Raw genomic sequence first — 19,474 nt, 5'->3', positions numbered from 1 at the left:
TTGAAAATATATATATACGTATACATATATAAACAATTATATAATAATAATAATAATAATATAATAAAACATATATATCTAGAATTTACATAGGTAAATATAAATAAAAATAACTATAATAATAACTATAATAATAGTAAAGATAATAATAGTAATAATAGATATAATAATAACTAAATAATAAAATTGCTAAAATATAGACTAAATCGAAATAAAAACGAAAATATTGGGCGAAATCGAAATAAAAAAACAAAAAAAGGATTAGATTGTGTCACGCGCCGAAAGAGGGGGGACCAAAATGATAAATACCCCAAAGACCCAAAACGCTGCGCTTCAGTGGGGATTAAAATGAACCAAAATAAAATTTTGTGGCCAAATTGCAAATATGCAAAAACTTCCGTGAAAAAGCCACAAAATCAAAGGTATCAATTGCGCAAATAAACCCATAAACGAAAACGCGCGAACCATTCCCTCGGGTCGGGTCATCACGCGGGTCAGAGAAGGCTGAAACGGCGCTGTTTTGTATTGCTATTTAAACAGAAAGTTTTTACAAAAATTCATTTTTTACAGTTAAAATAAAAAAAAACTCAAAATCATTCTCTTTTCTCTCTGTTTCTCAAAAAACGATTCCCATTCTCCCCCTTTTGAATCCGCCCGACGGCGGTGAACTTCATGTGACAGCTTCACCGTTGCCTCGCCAACTTCAGCCGTCTTGAAAAAAATAAAACAGTCCTCCCCTTTGAGCCGTTTACGCTTTTACGGCCAAAACGAAACCCCAAAGGGTTTCTACGGCCTTGCCGCACGGAGGGAACACCGACGGTGGCATGACGCAGTTAAAAGACACCTCCTTTTGATTTTTAAAGAAGAGAAATCAAAATAAAAAATGTGAAAAGTAAAAGAAAAAAAAAAAAAAAAAAGCAAAATCACCTTCAAAATTTTTTCTTTTGATTTACGAAAGTCCAGAAAATAAGGAAGCCGAACCCTTACATCGATAATCTTGACTTTTATAGCAGAAAATTACATGTTTTTCTATTATTTTTCTATTTTTTGTTGCTATTGTTTGGTTGCTTTTTTTGTTTTCTTCCTTGCAGGTGACAACGCAAGTGGATTGGTCGACATGACCGTGGCGGTGGTGGCGTGGTGTTGGTGGCGACGTGACGTGGCGGCAGCAGAGCTAGGGGGTAGAGGGCTGCGGCGCTAGGGTTTCTTTTCTGAAACCCTAGCTTGACTTTTGGGGAATTGGGCTCCGAATTTGAGCCTTAGGTTTGGGTTAGGCTAGTTGGGCTTATTTTTGGGTCTGTTATTGGGCTATTCGGGTTTAGGTAGGTTATTGGGCTAAGGTTTGCTGGGTTAGTATTTGTTTAGGTTTTTTTGGGCAAAATTGGGTTTGTCTGACTAAGTTGTGAAGCCCAATTTCACCGAACCTACCAAAAAACAAATTTCAGCCCAAATGGCCCAGTTACATTACAAAATTAATTGGACCAGCCCAAATACAAACCATAGGCCCTAATACAGCCCAAACCCAATGAAAAACTAGGGTTTCAGAACCCTTGTTTCCCCCATGTGCGTCGTACACCTCTGCAGTACCCACTCTTCTGCCACCGCCGTTCGCTACGTCCCATCCGCACCTGCCTCTGACATCGCGCCGTTCGTCCATCACCCTGCAAACACGCAACACAAGCAGAAGCAGAAGGAGACAATACCAAAATTTTATTTTTCTTTTGGCTATAAAGCCGATTTGTAAGAAACGAAAAAGGGGGGAATCGGTTTTAAAAAACTGATCTTTGCATCTGTAAAAAGGTCTCTTTTTCACAAATATTCAGCAAATAAAATACAACATTTTCAAGAAGATATATTTTCAGTTTAGGTATTTACTTAGGTTGTTTACTCCTATTTTTTATTTTTTTTCTATTTTATATACGAAAACAAAAAGAAAAGGGAAAAAGGAACTCACCGGGAGTCGCTCCGTCTTCTCGCCATCGGAGACTCCTTCTCCGGTGACAGAACCGATTGAAGAGAGGCATAATGGTCTTTTCCCTTTTATTTTCGGTTGTTTTGAGGCTAGATCCAGGCTCAGGAGGTCGAGATCTAGAAAATAATTTTTTTTTGCCTTCGCCGGCCATCGTCTTGTGGCCTTGACGCCGGCGATCGGAGTCCGGCACGGTGGCCATTGGCCGAGCCAAGATCGAGGAGGGGGCTAGAGAGAGTTTAGAGAATTTTTTTTAATGAATGGATGAAAAATGAAAATTTTTAAAAAATTTTGACTTAAATAGGGCCCATGAAACGGCGTCGTTTTGAGCTTCAGCACCAATAGCCAAAACAGAGTCGTTTAGCCCTTTAACCGGCTTCGACCCGACCCACGACCCAGGGTCCGCGTGTTTTTGTGCGGGTGGGTTATTTACGTGCGCGGTCCTTCCGATTTTGAAGCGCGTTGCAATTTCCCCTTTTCGTTATTTTCTTTTATTTTTAATTTAGCCCCAGAGTTTTATTTTGGTTTCATTTTGGTCCACTGCAGCACTGCCTTTTGGGGCTATGGTCTATTTACCATTTTGGTCCCCCCTCTTTCGGCGAATGTCACAATTTAATCCTTTTCGTTTTTTATTTTAAATTCGCCCAATATTTTTATTTTTATTTCAATTTAGTCCGCATTTTAGCACTTTTATTATTTAAGTTTATTATTATTATTATTATTATTATTATACTAATATAATTGCTTCTATATATATATGTATATATGTGCCCATATGTACGTTTATTTTTTTATATATACTATAGTTTATATATGTATGTATTTACATGCCTATATACATTCTTACATGTATTCTCTTTTATTTGCATAAATATATATATATATATATATATATATATATATTACATATCCTTTATACTTCTACTCTTTATATTTTATGTATTCCATAACTTTTATATACATATATACATTCACTTATTTTATGATTTATAACTTAAATATGTTTATATATATACATGAACATTTTATTTCCTACTATTTGTATTGTTATTGTTATACTATTTGATATTTATTTATTTATTTATTCATGTATTTGTTATTATTTTTAGGAAATGCTTTAATTATCTCATATACTAGATTTGTTATTTTATGTATTTTATTTCTTTTGATTATTGCTTATATTAGTTTTACTTGTATTATCATTATCATTGTGTTATACATGTTAATATTGCATTTATTCCTACCATTTTATGTTAAGTTAATTTTATTTAATATGGTTTTAAATAAAACCAAATCTTGTATTTAGATTCGAGAAGGTCGTACCCTAACTTACTGGTTTTGATTTTCATAATAAATCTAAATACGAATCTTTTCAAACTCAAGTTTTAAACAATCTCGGGAATTAAGAAAAGATTGTGTCCTAACTTCTGGGCATGATCCATTTTCTAAACTCGAGATAATTAAACATCTTTTAAATAAGTAAATTTTAACATCATTCGCATATCGGAATTGAGACATTGTGTCCTAACTTCTGGATCGATGTTTTCTTTCTCGATTAATGTGGAACGCGCCCCTTTTCCCAAAATTTTCAACATTTTATTACAAGGATCGTATTTTTAAATTTCTTTAAAGTTTTCAGTTTTTTGACAGTAAGACATTAAGTAATCAACTAGGTATCAATTTTGGGCGTATCGAGGGTGCTAATCCTTCCACGTGCGTAATCGACTCCCGAACCCGTTCTTCTGAATTTCGTGGACCAAACTTGTTGTTTTAATAAAATCAAACCGTTTATTAAAAACAACCACTTTTCGAGGTGATCCAATCACACCTCATAAAAAACGATTGGTGGCTACTTCCGTTTCATTTTTCAAAATTCAAGTCGACCCCGTTTTCATCAAAAAATGGTGTCAACAGCTTGGCGACTCCACTGGGGACTTTAAATAAGAGAGTCAAGCCACGAGTTGATTATTTCTTGTCTTTTTGTCGAAATTTGAAAATCTGATTTAAATTTACGATCCTCTTATTGCATTTAATTTGTTTTGAGTTATGGTTTTCATCATGTTTTGTATTCTAAATTTTTATATCTCTGCACATTGCATTGCATGACGGTTGGTCACACCTTTTAAGTGGAAGTGAGAAACTACGCCTTCGTGAGGTTTTCACCTCCGCATGGGATAGTGAATCGCTTCCGGGATACATCCGTACCTATGTCTTCCTGAGATTTTCATCTCCGCATGGCCATAGGGAAATGTATCCCCCTGAACCGAACTCGGTCCGCATGAGCCTATAATGGGTGAGAATCGAAGAATCTGCTGGTTCAGGTACCTTCACTTTAGAACCAAACCACATGTAGAAGACCTTAGGAGCCCAAACCCCTAGTAATTACCCGAATAAGTGCTCTTTTTGTTTCTTTCTTGTTTGCTTTTGCTTTGTACTAACCTGTTTGTTTTGGTTATGGATGCATTGCATTTTTATTATAGAAAAGAAGTGTTGATTCAAATTTGATTGCTAAATAGAAAAGCTTGTCATGGAAAATGAATTTCTTGATAAAGTGGAATATAATGTGACTGCCCAAATATGAACCGATTAAACACAACGAAAGAAGGCTAGAAGTCCGTGGAGGAATATAAGACTATGCTTCGTCACTTGAGGATTCAAACCGACAAAGATCATTCGAAAGCAGTCACGAAACTAAAGAGCATCGCGAGGGAGCAATGGGTTGTGGCTCGGATCAAACAAGAAGGAGATAGTAGAGACAGATTTTGAGAAATTAACAAGATTTGATCATAGCATCCGTATGAAGAAGGAGATCAATGTATTCGCCTGGAATATAAGGGCAAAGCCGCATATGTAATCTGTTTTATGTAAAGAAATTTGTCTTATAGAAAAGTTGTTCTAATGGAATTGAATTCAGAATCAATGCCTCTCTTTCTTTTTGCATTCATATCATACATCCGCATTACATACATACATCAACTTCATAAAATAACCCTAATAATTTAAAATATGACAGTTATCCTGGAACATTCTTACGGCACAAGAAAGAAAACAAAAGCAATGGATCAACGGATTGAACGATTGGAACAAATGCAGAAAGAAATGCAAGATAAGATGCAAGAACAATTGGATGTGTTGGAATCCCAAAGAGCCATGATGAGCCAATTGACCCAATTATTGGCTGATAAAGGAAAAGGCTCTGCCATCAATTCGGGAGTTGATCAGGAGGACCATGTTTATCCTCTAGGTTTTACCCCAACTAGCACTCAGGCACAATCGGATATGTGTCAACAAGGAGCGCGTGTTCACATTAGAGCTCAATGCCAGTTTGACACCTCGGCACTAATAAATTTTCAGATAGGCTCAGGTTCTAACCCAGGGGATAATCCGGCTAACCTTGTCGTACCTGATCTGAACGATGTGGCGGAAGCAGAAAAGGCAAGAGAAGATTTACCGAAACAACTTGAAGATAGGTGTAAATGGTTGGAGGAAAAATTCAAAACCCTGGAAAGCGCCGATAGTCACCATGAAATTGATGCGAAAGATCTGAGCTTGGTTCCAGACTTAGTACTCCCTCACAAGTTTAAGATGCCTGAATTTGAGAAATATAGTAGGACCAGTTGTCCCGAAGCTCATATTACTATGTTTTGCCAAAGGATGACCGGGTACATCAACAATGATCAACTGTTGATTCACTACTTTCAGGACAGTTTGATCGGGTCAGCGGCTAGATGGTACAATCAATTGAGTCGAACTGAAATCCACTCTTGAAAAGATTTGGCGCAGGCCTTTATAAAGCAGTACAACCATGTGATGGATATAGCACCTGATAGAATCACCTTGCAAAACATGGAAAAGAGACCTGATGAGAGCTTCAGACAGTATGCCCAGAGATGGAGGGAAGTGGCAACGCAAGTTCAACCACCACTTTTAGAGAAATAGATAACCATGCTTTTTATCAATACTTTGAAAGCTCCATTTCTCAATCACATGTTGGGCAGTGCCACTAAAAGCTTTTCAGACATAGTGATGTCTGGTGAAATGATAGAGAACGACATAAGATGCGGCAAGATAGAAGCGGGAGAAAGCGCCCAAAGGTCGGCTCCAAGGAAGAAAGAGTACGAGATAAACAATGCAAGCGTGTTTAACAATGGCTATCCTAAACCAACCATGATGGGGAAAGCAAGAGTAGTAACCACTAACCATCAAGGTTCTTTAAGGCAGGAATCCAATCCAAGGTCAAATGAAGAAAGGCCCCAATTTACACCAATCCCAATGACATATAGAGAGCTATACCAGAACTTATATGACGCACATATGGTATCTCCCTCTTATCTAAAACCCATAAAACCTCCATATCCTAAATGGTACGACACTAATACCCAATACGAGCATCATGCGGGAATTACGGGGTACTCGATTGAAAATTGTACTATGTTCAAGAAGTTAGTTGAGAGGTTTATTAAGATGGGGATCGTAAAATTTGGCGACCCGTCAGGAACAAATGTAGCAGGGGATCCGCTACCCAATCATGATTGATAATGGAGTGACTACAATGCATGAAGAAGTTGGGGAATGTTCACATCTGTTATTTGAAGAATGGACCTTGATAGATATCTGCTAGGACATTTCTAAGCAATAGGACTGTGGAAGAAAATCCCTGTAGTATTTAGAGCCTACTTAGAGTAATATTCAAAACACGCTTGTTGCTTTTAGCCTAGAGGCAACAAGAAGTCTTTTGTGAAATAGGCTCATTATTTTAATGGAATGCATCTTTGCGATCTTTTGAACCAATATTCTTTCATTTCTTATGAATGATTATTTTTATTCTTTCATCCAAATCATCCTTTCATTCATTCATAATCATATTGTACAGATAATTATTCTTAAATTCATACATTCTTTGTATATTCTCTTGCACCTACAATAGGCCCTGAATATCAACGACATGAATGACACTGCTACAGACTCAGAATCTCCTTTTGAGCGAGACATGTGTTTAGAGGGATCTCACGACTTCGAAGATGACATAGATTATAGCCTATCTTTGGACTTGTTGAAGATGGTAGAACAAGAGGATAAACAGATCCTACCTCTCAAGGAATCATTAGAAATTATGAGTTTGGTGAAGACTAGAATTGACCTAACCACAGAGACGAAGCAATACCTCGTTGAGTTACCTCTAGAGTTCAAAGATGTCTTCGTATGATCGTACCAGGGTATGCCTCGATTCTTATAATAAAACCTGCACAACAGCACGTTGTCAGAAATTTACAGTACGAACGATGCAATTATTTGCCGGGGGAATGCCTCTCTCGTTGAGTTAGCATAGCTTTGCCCATTTGAAGTTGAGTTTCCATCCTTTCAAGATGTTGTTAGATTTTATCCTGATTAAAGAGGAAGATCCAAAGTTCTCTGTCGTAGTTGCGTCCCAAAAAGGCTCTATGAAAGAAATCTGGTACAAAGGAAAGTTTTTCACATACAAGATGAAAGTGAAAGATCTTATGTGGAAGACTTTAGAATAACATTGATTCTGGTCGAAAGGCATGACCTGGACTTGCCTGATCTCATGAGTTCAGACTAAAAAAAAAACTCTACTGGGGCAATGTCGTTCTCCTGTGCTTATCGCGGTTTTGCCTATTGAAGACGAGATTCTTTCTCTCTGAGTTTTTTGGATCCACCTATTGAAGAATTCTTTCTCTATGAGTTTTTTGGATCCAATCTCAATCAAGGAGGAATGTTCAAAGTTATCCATCATGATCAATGCGCCAAAAGCAAAAGATGCAAGCTAAAAAAACAGAAAAAAATAGAAAAAAATAAAAAAAGAATAAAAACAAAAAAAAGAATGAAAAAAAGAGAAGAAGAAGAAGAAGAAGAGAAAAAGAAAAGGAAAAAGGAGAGGCCAAGGTGAAAACCCACAAAGGGCGCCTTGAGACCAAAGGGGATTTGAGTTGAAAACTCAAAAAGGACGGCTCAAATTTTGGAACAAAATGGGGCACGAAGTGATCAGAGCGACTTAAATTTTGAATCAAATTAGGGGCATGGTAGTGATCAGAGCAGCTCAAATTTTGATCAGATCGGGTCGTATGATGATCTTGACATACCTAAATCAACAAGAAAAGGTAGGCGACATCTTGGAGCATCGACAAAGTCCTGAAGATCTCCTAAACACATGTCAAACTCAAAATGGTCTTTCAGAAAGTTTGTACAGAGAAGTTCAAGCTGCGATATCTGGGGCATCTAGTCCTCATACTATTGAATTTGTTATTCTTGGAATACTTCTTTCTTTTCCAAGATACATGTTCCAATTAATTCATTTTTTTATTCTTGCTATCCTTGATAATTTATTCATTTCGAGCTATGCTCTCAAATCAATTCTATTTTATCTATCGTTATGATATTTTGCAAGCATGTTGCATTAGAATAATGATTAATGGACTAATAATACTTTCGCAATAGAAGTTTTGCATATTACTCTAGAAGTTTCTAAATAATATAGGAACCTAAAATAGGACTATTGTTTAGAAAACACCAAGTTTAAAAGGTGAAATATCTAAGAAGGATGAGTCTAAGTTAAAGACTGTCTTTTCAGATTTTGTTGTCCAAACATTGATTGAACAAAATGACAAGATGTCGTGTTGGTGACAAAGCTTTAATTAACAAACAAGCAAGGATCGCCGAGTGATAAGAAGAGGTTTTTTTTCGGAGAAAAATTTTTTGCAATTGTGCATAAACATTTGGTATGACACCTTGGGAATTGTGTAGGAGACCAAAGAGTTTCACATTCTATATCCTTGAATTGTGATAGAAGAAGATTGAGAAAAGTCATATCTTTCTACCCTTGGGTTATAGTGGGAGAATGATGGTACATTCTTACGTCCCAATGGATTGAACTTTGATGTTCACAGTGGGGGGCAATCAGATTAAGTGTTTCTTTGGATATGCCAGCCGAGCAAGAAGGTGTTGTAGTACATCAGTGATAAAACCTTGATAAGCTTTTGCGTGATGATAACTTAAGCATTAGGGAATCATTTTCATGACATTTTGCATTCATTCATACACATCTAGTTAGGAGCATTTGATTCGTTCCGATCATGTCATCCTAATCACTAGGCACAATTAGGTTCATAAAATAGAACATACAGGTCATGTTCCCCAGAGAACAGATCAATAAAGATAGCAGGTATTGTCTTCCTGTGTTTGGCAGTGGAGGAGATCGAAGATAGCAGATCTTGTCTTCCTATATTTGGCAGTGGAGTAGATCGAAGATAGCAGATCTTGTCTTCTTGTATTTGGCAGCAGAAGAGATCGAAGATAGCAGATCTTGTATTCCTGTATTTGGCAGCAGAAGAGATCGAAGATAGCAGATCTTGTCTTCCTGTATTTGGCAGCAGAGTAGATCGAAGATAGCAGAATCTTGTCTTGCTGTATTTGGCAGCAGAGTAGATCGAAGATAGCAGATCTTGTCTTCCTGTATTTGGCAGCGGAGGAGATCGAAGATAGCAGATCTTGTCTTCTTGTATTTGGCAGCGGAGGAGATAGAAGATAGCAGATCTTGTCTTCCTGTATTTGGCAGCGGAGGAGATCAAAGATAGCAGATCTTGTCTTCCTGTATTTGGCAGCAGAGGAGATCGAAGATAGCAGATCTTGTCTTCTTGTATTTGGCAGCGGAGGAGATCGAAGATAGCAGATCTTGTCTTCCTATATTTGGCAGTGGAGGAGATCGAAGATAACAGATCTTGTCTTCCTGTATTTGGCAGCGGAGTAGATCGAAGATGGTGAATCTTATCTTCTCAATACAGTGGAGAAGCAGATTTAAGCCATTAGTCCTATCACCCTAAGCAGTAGTGGAGTAGGTTGAAGATTGCAGATTCTGTCACCCTAAGCAGTAGTGGAGTAGATCGAAGATGGTGAATCTTATCTTCCCAATACAGTGGAGAAGCAGATTTAAACGATTAGTCCTATCACCCTAAGCAGTAGTGGAATAGATCAAAGATTGTAGATTCTGTATCCCTAAACGATAGTTGAGCAGATCAAAGCGAGTGGATTGAAGCTACAAGTCTTGTCTTTTTGAAGTTGCAGCGGAATGGATCGAAGCAATGATGCACAATGGACTGGAGTGAAGCTACTTGAAGAGAAGCGTCAAGAGAAGTTAGGACTCAGCGAGACCGGGTAAAATTGGTCTTTTTTAGTCTTTGGTCTGTTCTCGTTACACAAAAACGAGCAAAGAGGGGCAGCTGTACAACCCAATTTTGCCCAAAAAAACCTAAACAAATACTAACCCAGCAAACCTTAGCCCAATAACCTACCTAAACCCGAATAGCCCAATAACAAACCCAAAAATAAGCCCAACTAGCCTAACCCAAACCCAAGGCCCAATTCCCCAAAAGTCAAGCTAGGGTTTCAGAAAAAAAACTCTAGCGCCTCAGCCCTCTACCCCCTAGCTCTGTTGCCGCCACGTCACGTCGCCACCAACACCACGCCACCACCGCCACGGTCATGTCGACCCATCCACTTACGCCGTCACTTGCAAGGAAGAAAACAAAAAAAGCAACCAAACAACAACAACAAAAAATAGAAAAATAATAGAAAAACATGTAATTTTCGGGATATAAAAAGTCGAAGATTATCAGTGTAAGGGGTTTGGCTTCCCTTATTTTACAGACTTTCAGAAATCAAAAGAAAAAATTTTGAAGGTGATTTTGCTTTTCTTTTTTTTTCTGTTTTCTTTTACTTTTCACATTTTTTTTATTTCGATTTCTCTTCTTTTAAAAAAATCAAAAGGAGGTATCTTTTACCTGCGTCGCGCCACCGTCGGTGTTCCCGCCATGCGACAAGGCCGTAGAAACCCTTTGGGGTTTCGTTTTGGCCGCGCAAAAGCAAAAACGGGCTCAAAGGGGGATGACCTCTTTTATTTTTTTCAGCACGGCAAAGCCTCGGCGAGGCAACGGTGAAGCCGTCGCGCGAGTTCACCGGCGCCATGGCCGGATTCAAAATGGGGAGAAAGGGAATCATTTTTTGAGAAACAGAGAGAAAAGAGAATGATTTTGAGTTTTTTTATTTTAACTGTAAAAAATGAATTTTTGTAAAAACTTTCTGTTTAAATAGCAATACAAAATGGCGTCGTTTCAGCCTTCTCTGACCCGCGCGGTGACTCGACCCAAGGGAGGGAACCGCGCGTTTTCATTTATGGGTTTATTTGCGCAATTGGTCCCTTTGATTTTGTGGCTTTTTCACGGAAGTTTTTGCATATTTGCAATTTGGCCACAAAATTTTATTTTGGTTCATTTTAATCCCCACCGAAGCGCAGCGTTTTGGGTCTTTGGGGTATTTACCATTTTGGTCCCCCCTCTTTCGGCGCGTGACACAATCTAATCCTTTTTTTGTTTTTTTATTTCGATTTCGCCCAATATTTTCACTTTTATTTTGATTTAGTCTATATTTTAGCAATTTTATTATTTAGTTTTTATTATATCTATTATTACTATTATTATCTTTACTATTATTATAGTTATTATTATAGTTTTTATTTATATTTACCTATGTAAATTCTAGATATATATGTTTTATTATATTATTATTATATAATTGTTTATATATGTATACATACATATATATATATATATTCAACTTATTTAATACAAATACTCATTTTATATACATATCTATATTTTATAATCTATGTATATATACATGCTTACATATTCTTATATATACATACGTATATTTTATACTTTATAATTCTAACATACATATATATATATTATATTTTTATTCATTACTATTGTTTTATTTTGTATTTACTTTTTATTTATTTCATTTCCATTATTATTTTGAATGAATGTTTTAATTTTTATTCGTTTTATATTTTATTGTTTGTAGGTTGTAAGGTTAACTTTTATCTATTTTATGTCATTATCGTTGTTCATATCATTTTTTATACTTTCGTATTCATTATGATTTTGCCATGCATAACAAAATGTAATTTGCTTTGGCATTTTTACTACGATTTCGTGTTTTATTTTACTCGATATAACAATATTTGTTTTAAAAATGGCATTTCGTGTTTAGATTCGAGAAAATCGTACCTTAACTTACTGGGTTTCGATTTTCACGATAAATCTAAATGCACGAATTTTTCGAACTCAAATTGCAAACGATCTCGGGATTTTAAAAAAACCGCGTCCTAACTTACTGGTCGTGATCTTATTTTTAAACCCGAGATGGCTAAAATATCTTTTAAATAAGTATTTTTTACGTATCGAGAATTCGAGACAATGTGTCCTAATGTACTGGATATGATTCTCTTTCTCGAATAACGTGAAATATGCTCATTTTTCCCGAAAATTTTCAACATTTTAATACAAGGATCGCATTTTAAATCTCTTTAAAGTTTTCAGATTTTCGACATCAAGACATTAACTAATCGACTAGGTACCAATTTTGGGCGTTACGAGGTGCTAATCCTTCCTCGTGCGTAATCGACTCGAACTTTGTTTTAAATTTCGTGGACCAAAATCGTTGTTTTAATAAAGTCAAACCGTTTATTAAAAATAACCACTTTTCGAGGTGATCCAATCACACATCATAAAAAAAGATTGGTGGCGACTCCCACTTTCGTTTTCGTTTTTTAAAACCCAAGTCGACCCCATTTTCCATTCAAAAAAATGGTGTCAACAAAGATCTTCCACATTTGGCTGATTGAGTATTAGCTCGATTGACATGAGCATTGTTAATACAGGAGGACGTGGATTCAAGTGCGCTGAAATGCATTATTCTCCTATTTATGGGTTGGGAAAGAACTATGGGTAATTTTAAACATTTATTTGTTTTACTTTTTATTTTGAAGCAAATATCTTGGAGTGGGCAGGTTAAATTTACTTCAAACTTGACCTCAACCTGATTTGATTTTTTTTTAATTCCACCCAATCCAACACACCCTAACTCATTTTTTTCAAAAAATTCTGACCCTAAGACATCGAATCTCGTTGAATTTGGGTTTTTTTGCGAGCCATGCCGTTGGCGGTTACCACCGTTGCCTCTATTGCTATGGACTGCATCGAATTGCTGGGGTACCATCAACTGCACAATATTCATTCTTCTCTTTTTCTTTCATTTCCCAGTCAAATTTCACTGTGCGAAAACCAAAAACATAGTATATTTTCAGGTCTTTGATTTGGTTGAAAAATTAAAAAAGAAAAACTAAAAAAATCAAGTTGATGAAGAATTTTGAAATTGTAGTTGAGATGAAAAAGAGGATGAAATTTGAGAAATTTCAAATTTTTATTTAATTATTGTTTTTTTAACGTAAATAATTTGAATTCATTAAATGGAGAAATAATACATTGTAAAGTCGTAATGCTAACTATTAATAGAATCAAAAGTAAAGTTAATAGACAGAAAAACTCCATGTGCTGACCTGATAGTTAAGGGAGTTCACCGCCCCAGAAGTAACCTGGGTTCAAGTCGCGCTAATCGTATTGATTATTCGAACTTTGCCTTGTATTGTAATTAAAAAAAAGAATTAATAGACAGAACATTAATTGACCCACTTAAACTAATAATTCGGATTTAATGTTAATTATTTCTGACGCTAAAATGCTTTATTTATTTTGGGTTAGAAAAGTTATTTAACGGATTTACTATTTATATAAATTATTTGAAATATAATATATTTGTAATATTTTGAACATATTATTATATGTATAAATTTTACGAGAAATTTTATTTAAATTTAAATAGTATCAAAACTATTTTTATAAGAGTTTTTTTAATATTATTATCTTTACTTGTTGTATGCAATTATATTATTTTGTGATATTTATTGAGTTTTTAGTTTTAAATTTTAATTATAATTTAATGTATGATATTTAAAACTTCATTATTATTAGGGTAAATTATATAAATAGTCACTCATGTATCAAAAATTTTCATTTTAGGCACTCAGAATAAAAAGTTTGCAATTTAAGCACCCACGTTACATAGTTTGATCATTTTGGTCACTCCCGTTAAAACTCACAAATGGCAAGCTGACGTGGTAATTAAAAAAATCAGTATAATAATAAACTTAGCCCTCAACTTTTACATATTATATCAACTTTGTCATAACTTTAAAAAAATTAACCTTCAAAATTTACAAATAGTCCCAATTTGATCCTCGTTCTACAAAAATTCAAAGAAACAGGTTCTTTAATGGTTTCCATTTTGATTGCTGCACTATAGTTGTAGAGGGGCACGAAAGAATGCTCAGATAAATAAGGAGAATAAGAAATTTGCATTTTCACTGTTAAAATTCTGATTACAAATTTACATCATTTGACCAACATTGTTTTGTAATGTTAGTAAACTCTATTCAAACATCATTAAACCAATGGTTTTTTTCTTAGAAATCTGAATGGTTTTAACATTAGGCTTCTTCACTTCCATCTTAGGAACAGTAATAATGAGAACCCCATTTTCCATGGAAGCTTTAACTTGATTCGTCTTTGCATTCTCAAATAACCTAAAGCACCTTGATAACTTGCCACGGCTTCGCTCCACACGATGCCACATCTCGTTCTTTTCTTCCTTCTCCACATTCTTTTGCTACTAATTTGAAGCACCCTTTCATCTTCGATTTCCTCTTTCTTAAGTCCAGGAAGATTGACTTTGAACACATGGACATTCGACGTCTTTTTCTAGTCGATGCGAGTGTTGACCAAGGCTGAATTTTCCTGGAAAAGTGATTCCAAATTCTTGGAAGGGTCCCATACGTTGATGGCGAATGGATCAAAGATGTTGCTCCATCGATTGCCGAAGAAACTTGGGATCAAAGAATTTTTTTTTCCTTTTTAAATTCTTGGAATTGCTTTTAGGTGTGTAGGGATGAATTTGAGAATTAGGCAATTAGCGTAAATTATTTATTAATTAAGGAGAATAATCGAATAATAATAACCAATGAGAGAGGCAATGCCCAGGAAAGAATCCACCTAGACTTCATCTATTATTATGAATTTGAATTAAACAATTTATTCACTTAGTATATTGATTCGTAGAAAACCCTAAATTATGCTAATATCTCTTTTGAGAGTAAGAGCAACTAACTCTAGGTTGATTAATCGAAATCTCTTTCTAATTAAAACTACTATCATAGTATTAACTCGATCTATGGATTACCCTATTAGATTTGACTCTAATCTGGCAATTTTATGTCGTCATATTTCTAGGATTGCATGTAACTCCACTCAATTATGCTAAATCTACTCTTAAAAAAAAACTTTTCCTCCTCTTATTTAAGCACATTAAATATGAATTAATATCTCGAAAATATTAAAACAATAAATAAGCATACATAACTAAGAACAAGAATCAAGTATTTATCGCGTAAAATAGAAATTAAATAATAGAATTCATCATAGGTTTCATCTTCCCTAAGTATCTAGGAAATTAGTTCATAATTCTGAATAAAAACATCTGAAAGTCAGAATAACTACAAGAAATTAAGAAACTCATAAACACTTCAAAGGAAATTAAAATGAGGTCTTCAATCTTGTTGGAAATCTACTTCAGAGTTGGCTCCAATGGTGTTCTTCGAGTTGTTTTCTTTAATATTCTCTTATGGCTCCCTATTCTCTTCTTCTATTTGGTATTTATAGACTTTAGAATGCCCATAAAGCCTAAAAATTGTGTTTTTTAGCGTGTTTGGGAAGCAATTTGCAAAATCGACACGGTCTGGCACATGGCCGTGTGTCTAGCTCGTGCGGCTCCCTGAAATATGCTATTTTTATCCGATTTTTGCTCGTTTTTCATTCCTTTTACTCGCAAATGCTCACCTAAGTATAGAAATATGAATTCAAAGGATTGGGAGCATAAAATTCACCAATTTGCATAAATAATCATCCTAAAATGCATTAAGAACGAGATTAAAATATGTTACTTTCATCACTTATCAGAGGGCCATTTTTATTTTATTTAATATTAATATAATTATATTTATTATTGTGACACCCCACGCTTGACCCATCCACAAGATCCGAGTATGGAATGTAACAAGTTTGACCTATTGGACTACTCCAACGTTTCTCTTTAAAACACTCTCACAATTTTGTAGATTCCATTTCTGTGGTGCAGCATTTCATAAATTCTAACTCATATTTATTTGGAAATTTGTTTTAAAAAGGCTACTTTGCCTTGCATAAAGATTTAAAATACACAATCATAGCTTGCGATGGCTATCATAAACACTTTTATAAATCGCGGGTGGGAATAAGCCATTCAAGGCTACAATTATCTTTAAAATAAATACAAAACATTGATTTAAAAACAACAGTTCGACAAGGGATAGCTTTTAACAAAAGTCCTAATAACCCTCAGCGAATACATATTACCCACAAAATCAAAAGACTCACAAATGGTCGTAGGTCTGGAGGATTTCCTTTAATGATACCTTGATCTAATAACCTAAAAGCAAGGGGGAAATATGGTAAGTTCAAAAGAAATTAGTGAGTTCCTAAAAGATAATAACAGACATTAAGGGATAGAAACTCAGGCTGACAACTAACTTGCCATATTTGGAAGACACATCCCTCTAGCCCATAAGACATATGGTGAATTCTATCGCAACTCACTTCGCCCATTGGCGTACTTAGCTGGTCTAAGTTACCATGCATGACACTGCGAACATATCTGCTCTGAGGACTTGCTACTTACGTGGTCTAACCCTTTTTTGAATAATAGGTTTATTGTTTATTCTTTTCATATAACGTGCATCAAATCATACACCCCTTTTTTTTCTCTTGTACTCTCTTTCTTGTGCTAGCTTCTGATCTCGGTTCCCAAAAAACCTAGCATATCCTGGATCTTCATAATTTCTCAACTAAACTATACACAATCATTTCATTCGTATTCATCACTCCCCTCATTGTTTGGGCACATAAGTGTTCCTCCGCAAGGTCGTGTTTTCACCAATCATAGTTTGCATCTACGTGCCATACTGGAGGTGAAAAATTCGTCCTGGATCTTCAAGATCAATGTATATATCATTCCACCCATACATCCTCACACCAGTCTAGATATGGAGCTTATGCACCAAGGAATGAGTACTCATACTTTATACATACACCACATCTTGAAGTTCTTTTGTCGTGTTTGACCATGCATGCAGCTGACTCTAAAAACATATTTCTCTAGATGTGAACACCAGTGACAAGGGACAATGGCACTTACCTTGCGGAATGACAGAAACTGTTAATCGAAACAATACAGATCCTATAACTCTAGGTACGAAGGAACTCACCAAAATGCTTTACTCTAGAGCTTTATTTACTCTACTGGTTTCTTGCCTTTTGTACTAGGGCCTTCTCCCATGTCTTTAAGTAAACAATGAAACAACTTCTAAAATCATCAAAAACTACCAAAAGGCTATGACATAGCAAACATTTATAGACATGCAAACAGTTTTGGGTAGAAGTTTCTTTCATACCTAGTATTCAAAATATACTACCACCTTTCTATTTATTTGGTAAAACTTAAAAGAATGTTTAAGAATTTACTAGTAGACAATTATCGTAGAAGCTCTCCTAAGCTTTAATAGTTAACGCCTTCGTTAGTAAGAAAGAACTATACTGGTTTCTTTGATGATAACAAGGTCTAGTGGAGAAGATGATTTAGAAATATTCTCTCCACCACTACTTTATCCTATTTATAGCTATCTTACAGACAAATCCTAATCAGAATTATCTCCAATCATTTCTAGCTCTCGTACGCTTCCACTAATTAATCACATCTTATAAGGCCCTCCAAGTGTCCTAATTATCAACATGTTACCTCCAATAGGAATGACTTAAACGTGTTCCATAAGCTATTTTACTTACTCTAGTCACTACGTAAAAACACGGGTGACGATCTCATTTGCGAAAATGCCCGCCTAATAAGGTCATCGCCCTCATCTCTACCTTGCCATTACTCACGAATATATCTGTATTGGCGAAGTTCTACGAAGTACTTCACCATACAATCACCAACCTTCATTGGGCTAAGTCCAGCAACCTAGGCATCATTTACTGGTGTTGTCTTCCCAATCCGACCCGGTTTGTCAAATCAAGGTGTTACAACTATTATATATATTTTTTATTTTTATATATATTTTAAATATTCAAGAATTAGGATCAAATTGAGATTATTTGTAAATTTTGAGGGTTAATTTTTAAAATTTATGACTAAGTTAATATAATATGTAAATATTAAGGCTAAATTTGTTATTATACCATTTTTTTTAACAGGGCATGTCTACTTGTTGGTTGTGATTTTAACATGAGTGACCAAAATGACCGAACTATATAACATGGTACTTAAATTGTAAACATTTTATTTTGGATACCTAAAATTATTATTTTTATAATTAGTTAACTATGTAGTTTCTCCAAGATTAATTAAATAAAAAAATTACGAGGAGTGAGTTCCTCTAAAGGGGTTCTGTACTTATTTAAGCTATATTCCTGGGCTGTTTTACCAAACTAACCCAAAAATAAATTATATTTGTAAAAATAACCCAAGTTCAAAAACAATCACCAAAATAACTTAAAATGAACAGTACCCACTCTTTTTTTGCACCAATGATTGGCTAATCATTGTGTCAGACTTAAAAAAATTATTTTTTGGGTTACGGCTCACAATGGCCAAGACCCAACATAATTGCTTTTTTTCTTCGTGTCGATTCAGATATAAATATCTGAAAAAATAATAATAAAAATTTTTTGGGTCTTTGCACAATGACCAGACACAAGACAATTTAAAAAATTCTTTTTTTCGTGTCGAGTCGATATAAATATATGAAAAAAAATAAAAAATTTTTTGGGTCTTTGGCACAATGGTAAGCACCAAGACAAAATTAAAAAATTATTTTTTTCGTGTCGAGTCGATATAAATATACGAAAAATAAAAAAAAAATTTGGGTCTTTGGCACATCAATGGCGGCACCAGATAAAATTAAAAATTTCTTTTTTTAGTGTCAGTCGATATAAATATCTGAAAAAATAAAAATTTATTTGAGTCTTGGTAAGCACCAAGACAAAATAAAAAAATTCTTTTTTTGTGTCGATATAAATATACAAAAAATTTAAAAAATTTTTTTGGGTCTTGGCTTTGTCAATGGTTTAACCAAGACAAATTTAAAAAGAATTCTTTTTTTTTAGTGTCGAGTCGATATAAATATCTGAAAAAATTAAAATTTTTTTGGTGTTTGGCTTTATCAATGGGTGCCGCCATTGACAGAGCCAACACCCAAAATTTTTATTTTTTCATATATTTATATCGACTCACTAAAAAAAGATTTTTTTAATTTGTACTGGTGCCTACCATTGACAAAGACCAAAATTTTTTTTAATTTTTTCAGATATTTATATCTGCTCATTTCTAAAAAAAGAATTTTTTTAATTTGATCTTGGTGCCTTGCCATTGATTGCCAAAGACCCAAATTTTTTTTTTTATTTTTTTCGTATATTTATATCTGACTCTGACACGAAAAAAAAG

At 34.8% G+C, this 19,474-nt stretch overlaps 1 pseudogene; it reads right to left on the bottom strand.

Moving 5' to 3' along the window:
- Positions 1–14,314: 14,314 nt before the first annotated feature.
- Positions 14,315–17,311, bottom strand: LOC128042952 (17.3 kDa class I heat shock protein-like; annotated as a pseudogene).
- Positions 17,312–19,474: the final 2,163 nt, after the last annotated feature.

Source organism: Gossypium raimondii, chromosome 8 (genome assembly GCF_025698545.1).
Source record: "Gossypium raimondii isolate GPD5lz chromosome 8, ASM2569854v1, whole genome shotgun sequence".
NCBI classification, from domain to species: Eukaryota; Viridiplantae; Streptophyta; class Magnoliopsida; order Malvales; family Malvaceae; genus Gossypium; species Gossypium raimondii.
Note: the sequence above shows the minus strand (reverse complement) of the source record. Positions and strands in the feature narration are given on the sequence as shown.